The sequence below is a fragment of the Manacus vitellinus genome, unplaced genomic scaffold, assembly GCF_001715985.3.
Source record: "Manacus vitellinus isolate BGI_N305 unplaced genomic scaffold, ASM171598v3 scaffold_115_pilon, whole genome shotgun sequence".
Lineage (NCBI taxonomy): Eukaryota > Metazoa > Chordata > Aves > Passeriformes > Pipridae > Manacus > Manacus vitellinus.
This window is the reverse complement of record NW_021938866.1, coordinates 18,115-24,671: the sequence shown is the minus strand read 5'-3', so window position 1 is coordinate 24,671 and position 6,557 is coordinate 18,115.

Here is a 6,557-nt window from a genome sequence, read left to right as displayed (position 1 = left end):
GAAAACCAAATCCTTAGGAAAGGGATTGTTTTCTGCAGGAAAAAAAAGCCAGCCATTAACGAGTAATTAATTTTAAAGAAGAGATGTGGTTAAACTGCACAGGCCCGGAAGCTATAATTGCAGTTCAATAGTTCAAAACAAGCCAACCCACCAAAAAACAAACCCCAAAGCCCCAACAAAAACAAATCTAGGAACTCGATTCTTGGGCTGTGTTATGGAACATCTGTCTGCCAGGTGATGTCTCCACTGGGCAGCAGATTTGGTGTCTTTCTATGTGCAGTTGTTCATTTTTTTCCTCCCTCCATTTGCCTGCAGTTCCTGTGCCCTGGCAGACTCCTGATTTCCAGGATTTAGGAACCTAGGATTTAGGAAATATCTCCAGTTCTGAGAACTCTGGCAGATACGAGGATGAAGAAGTGTTTTATCTTCCAGGAGAGAGAACAAACAGCAAGGAGGAGGTTTTTTGGGGTGTGTCGAAGGGAGTAGAGTGGATGGATTTTTTTTTTCCTCTCGGTGGTGTGCTCTGCTTGCCATCCTCCTCCTCTGTTTATCCTTCCCACCGCGGTGTAACTCACAGGAACTGCCATCAATTCTTGAAATCAGTCAACAGAACTATTTGCCTTTTTAGTCGGTGAGAAATGACAACAGAGGCATTGCTCCACCTCGGCAGGGTTTGATTTCTCTCTGCTGAACACCAGCCAGGCTGCTTCTCCCCTTGGTGTGCCTCTGAAATCTTGCTCCCTGGCTGTTTTATCCCTCCTTGCCAGTGCCCAGAGAAGAGGAGGTTTTGCCAAATTTACCTTGGGGTCAGGGAAATGAGTGAGGGCCCGAGGAGGCGCTTCCCCTTTGTGTTCCTGGTGGGAGGGAGCAGTGCTGGGACACGCCTGGGCCCTGCAGGGTCTGGGAGGTGACTCACTGGGGGAGCAGAGGGTGCAGTGGGATGAGCCTTGTTTCCTGCCCTCTGCACCCCACAGAGTCCTCACGGTGACAGGCTGGCCCTGGAGAGCACAGCCCCAGCCTGGCTGGACCTGGCAGGACAGGGGTGTGCCCACAGTTCCAGGGCCAGCACCAGGTCAAGTTTGGGCTTTGCCTTAACTAGTTCCCATTGCAGTTTGAAACCCAAACCTCGTAAAGCGGGCACAGCCTGGGTGTGGGTCACCTGCCAGGTCATCTGGCACCCTGTGCCTGGTGTGCTCCTAATGCAGGATCCTGGGAGAGCCCCTCTGGAAGCTCTTGAAGCCTTGAACCCCTCACAGCTGTTCACGAGCGACCCCAAAGTCTGCAGAGTTTAAGATGGCCCAGTTTTGAGTTTTCTAGTCTTGTGGAGGCCTTCTGATATTATGTGCAGTCACTTTGTCCCTTAGAATATTGTCCAAAATTTGGGTTGGAACCCGTGCATACCTTAAAGCATTTCACTCACTGTTCTGATTGACACTGTTATTAAAGAAATGCCTGAATTGATTTAACAAAACCCCGTGTGGTTCCAGCAGGGATGGACCCTCATGCCCACATGCCCACAGTGCTTGCACTCCAGAAGCTCTGTGTGTGTCAGTGCTGGTGTTGCTGTGGAAACCAGCTGGGTTTTGGGTTTTTTTCTGAGCAATCAAGAGGCTTCCAGTCGGATGGGAAGACAGGATTGTTGGTAATTTGAGGCAGAGAACAACCTGCCCTGCGGGATCACCTTTTTCATGGAGAGATTCCCCCCCTGCCCAATATTCCAGAAATGCTTTCAGTGCATTAGAGGCAGGAGGGACGTGGCAGCCTGGGACAGGGGGGACAGTGATTGACCATTTTTCACAATTTTCTGGCCTCACCTGGGGGTTTTAGGGAAGAAAATGGCCAGATCACAGTTGGAGAGGGGTGGGAGGAGGCAGCACTTGGTTGCTGCTGGATGCAGAAATATTAAACATTCAAATTGCAGAGTGGGCTTTGTGTGCCAGTGAAAGTGTCTCCTGGGCCAGCCAGCACTTTTCTTATTAAATAAAAATTACCCCTTTGCATTCAAGCAATGTCTAGTCAGTGTCAAGGACCATTTTGGGAACAAGTGACTGAGCTAACCCCTGAGCTTGGTCCAGCAACGATCCATTTATTGACAAATTCTTAAGGAATTTCCATTAAGCAATTGATACAACTGAGAAACAAAACACACTCCTAAATCCAACAAGCAATGCAAACAACCCCCCCCAAGACTTCCACCTTCCAGCCTCAATATGTGTGCAGAAATCACTGAAATGTTAATGGCTTTGGAAGAATTTCTTCACTGGGGAGGCTGGAAACTCGCACAGAAACATTAATTATTAACTGCAGCCCAGAGCTGGAAGACCTAATTTAATTTCTGGTTGGAGAATAGGCTGACTCATGCAAGCAAACAAACTGGGTCAGAAAATGAAGTCTCCCTGTGAAAACTCACAGTCCCCACTCCTGCCCTGAGCTGAAGGTACCTCAGGAGAGCTTTTACAGGAGTTCAAGAAGTGTGAAAAGGACAATTTCCTGCTTTCTTGTCAGTCAGTGCAGTTCTCCTCCTCTCAGGGATTTTCCAGCAGCTCCTGGTGCTGGCCCTGCTCAGCTCTGCAGGTGGAACTGCCCCTGGAGCCAGAAATGGAGTTAAAAATCCAATCCCGGTTTATTGTTGGATTGCAGCTTTATTGAGTGCGTGTCCTGTCATTAACCAGCGCAGCCACTGCCTGTTGATGGTCTGGAATCATTCCATCCCTCCCAAAAATATAGATTATGGTTACATAACCCTGCCTGTGTCATCTGTTGGCACCTAACTGGGCTCCTGGAGTGGCCACAGCCCAACCTGCCCTGGTTGGTCCCAGACACCTTCCACCGGGCCAGGGCGCTCCGAGCCTGTTCCTCTCCTTAACCAAAGGGACACTGCTGCTGAATTTGGGGGTTGGGGGGGGTGTTTGGCTGTGTCAGGGCTGTGTGGCCTGCACAGGAGTGTAGGTGAGCTCATCTTTTATTTTACTCCTCCTTTTCCAGAGCATTGGTTTTCTTTCCTCTGGGGGGAGACCTTATTCCTGCTGCGTTAAATCAGAATTTTTCACTTTTAAGAAGTTCAAATGTCAAGGGCCCAGTGGATTTCATATCAAAACCACCAGTTGGAGATGATTAGGGTGGGGGTTTTTGTGTATCAGAGGTTGGTCAGGGAAAGGTAAAACCCTGATGGTTGTGCCAGAAGCAAGTCCTTCCCTCGGCCCTTCCTGCAGGCTGCTGGTTGGGAATTCAGCCCCTTCTTCATGGGGCAGGATTGTCAGACACCCCCTGGGGACGTGGATTTTTGTGGGTTTTTCTCTTGTCTAAGAAATCCTGAAGTCCTGCTGGAAAGTAATGGGTTTGTGCAGGCCCTGACCTGAGGATAACGAGGACCCAAAATGAAACCAGCCTTGTTCTTTAACCAGTGGCCTGTCATCATCCTACATGGCTGATGATTAAAACTCGAGGTTTTAATGAACCAGCTGAGTTTCTGTAGCCCCCCCCAAGGGAAGAAAGAAGTCCCCCAAAACCTTAATGGTTCTGTGATTCCTGCACTGGAGAGCTCAGGGAATGAGGCTGTGCAGAGAACAACATGTTGCTTGGATTAATTCTTTCAATGAGTGATATAAATAGGTCCAAAACTTAAATAAAGGGAGTAAAGTCTTGTGCAGGACAGCAAGTCCATTAATTGAAGGTTCTTTGGTGCTCTCTTGGGTATTTCTGAAGCTCACGGGTGACCTGGTTCAACGTGCTTGCTAAAATTGCTCAAGTCTGGGTGGCTGTGTGGAGTTCAGTGGATTTTTGTCAAAACAGATCACAATTCCCTCGGAACGCTGGTTTGAAACGTGCAGCAAAAATTCCCCGTAAGCAGATTTTTGGGAGGTCAATCCTGTGCTGAGCTGGTGGAGGAGAGTGGAGATGTGGGTCACAGCCCCGGTGCTTGGCTTTGTTTGCGCTGCAGAACCGAGATTGTATCAAACCCTGTTGGCAAAATCGCCGCGGACGGGTTCAAGATCAGTGAGATACTGCAGGAATTATCCTGAATCTCATCACGCGGTGTTGCTGTGGCCTTCAGAAAGTCACTGTGATGTCCTCCTGGCCGGTCTCACCTGGGGGTGAGGGACAGGGCACCCTGCTTGGGTCCTGCCTCTCGGATGACAAAGAAATACTCTATTTTGCTTGGCTTCTGCCTCTTTGGATGACAAATAAATACTCTGATCCTGGTTTTTTCCCCCAATAAGGGGCAGTGTTTGGGTGACCGTGTGTGTGCTGTGTCCAGCCTGGGGGGTTTCCTTCAGGAAACCAGAAGTGCCACGGTTAAAACACCCCCTTAAAGCCTGTTGTCTTTTCCATTCCGACGTGTTTTGCCACCAGAGCAGCGAGTTAAAGATCTGTTGTCTTTTTTTTAGTCCCTTGTGTTTAGCAAACTGGACAATAAAACTCCATAATCATAATAAAACCCCGGCCGAGGCGCTCAGCGGATGGAACTGGATTCCAGTTTCAGGTAACATTCCAGCAGGATCTGGTTTCTCTCCTCCCAACCGGTGGAAATTTACCTCGCTGGCGCCTATCGGGGCTTGGAATCAAAAATGTCTCCCTGGGGAGAGGAGGAAAAAAAGCTCCCGGGCCCAGCCCGGCCTCCCCCGGCGCGGCTCAGGTGAAGCTCCCGCAGGTGGGACACCTTTGCCCCTTTGTGGGGTGAAACCTGCTCTGCCTCCCGGTCACACCGGGGCTGGGGACCTGGGTGAGTGTGCCTTGGGGACCCTCAGGTGTGGGGCTGGGCTGGGAGGTGAAGTGTTTGATTTTTAGTGCTCTGATTTTATCCCCCCGTCAGTTGTTGTTTCGGGCAGCGCTGGTGTGGATCACCTGGATCGCTGTGCTCAGCCCCATCTTCTTCCTCTTTTGCTGCCGTAACTCTTCTCTCAACTTCCCAGCTCCGGGGTGTTTTCTTAATCCCAGGGCAGGGCTTAATGAGTTTTCTTGATGTGAGTGCTTTAATGGGTGCTAGAAGTGACACAGCTTTTCAGGGCAGCTGGAGAAGTGAACGTGGTGTTCGTTCAGCAAAGGGTTGTGAATCATCCAGAGAAATATTCCCACAGAAGCCTCTTGAATCTCTAAATGCATCTGCGTCCCTTCGTGTGTTTTCTGAGGTGAATTGGGGTTCTGAGGTGAATTTGTTCACTGCAGGTGAAGCCTGGGCTTTGCTGCATGATTGGCTTCCACTTCCTAAGCTTGGTCGCCCCTAAATCCCCTAAAATGGCAGCGGGACTTGCAGCTGAGAACACCCAACCCCGGCTAAAGGTTACCCTTCAGCAGAGAGGAGAACTCTGTAACCTCTGACATGTTTGGAGGAGGCAGGAGAACGTAAAGGTGGTGTTAATGATTGGACAGAAACTGTGCTCTCCTGCTTTTGTGTGGATCCGTGCTTCAAAAAACCCCTCTTGCTCAGGAGACCTGTCCCTCCTCCTCTTCCCCTCTGAGGAAGGGTGTCCCCGGGGGGCTGGAGGAGGCCCTTGTTCCCCTCCTGTGGATCCTCCCAGGCAACTCTGGTCCCGTGGCACGTTCCTGCTGAGCCCAGTGTCTGATCAGCCTTGTTAACCTGCTCTGCTCCTCTGTTTGAGAATCAGCACCCCAGCTGGATGTTTGTTGTTCTTCAGACATGACATCCCCACTTCTTAACCCTCCCTCTCTGACTCCTTATCCCAATTTGTTATTTGGGCTTTGGATCCTGGCTCTTCTCCCCCAGAATTTTTCCTCCTCTCCTCTGTTGTTGTGCTCTGGGTGTAACAACAAAAAACCAGCCCAAATCCAGATTTTCTTGCCAGAGGGGGTGGGTGGAAACCTGCAGCAGGTGTCTCTGGCTGTTGGAACAGGGTCACAGCCTCTGGAATACTTCAGGTGGGATGTGACACTTCAGGTGTGTTTTGGAGAGTCTGTTTAGATCATCTTTTGTATCTTGCAAAACCTGATTTAGGGATCCTCCAATAATGGGACTTCCTCCTGCCTTTCTTTTTATTTTCTTTTAAAGATTGCAGGGTGTTTCTGTTTGGTTTCTTTTGATTTAGTTGATGTGCAGAGGTGCCCAAGATGCCCCTCGAGTAAATATTTTGACTTTTTAGACAAGCCTGAGCGGCACTGACAGTGTAGAAACAGCTACTTCAGTGAGGTCAGGGCAGGCTTGAGCTTCTGCCTGGTTTTTTTTATGCTGTCTTCTCCGAGTGAAGGCATTTTCTCGATGACGATTTGCGAGCAAACAGCCCGGGAGGAGCCCGGGGGAAAGTGGCATTGTTTTCTCAACGAGGGCCGGAGGCTCAAGTTACCGTAATTGGAGCTGGGATCTTGCAGCTCGGGGAGGTTTGTCAGAGCAGGGAAGGGATCACTGATATGTGCCAAGTGTCAGGGAACGCTGGTTCACACCAAAATGCCAAAACAGGTTTAAAAAAATCACTCGAAGGATTTATTTTGAACTTTGCAGCCTTATTTTTGCCACCTCAGAACAAAAATGAGCTCTTAAACAACTCTGGATTCAGGGAAACCTCCTTCTGAGAGGTTCTTCTTTCCCACATCCCCTTGCCAGC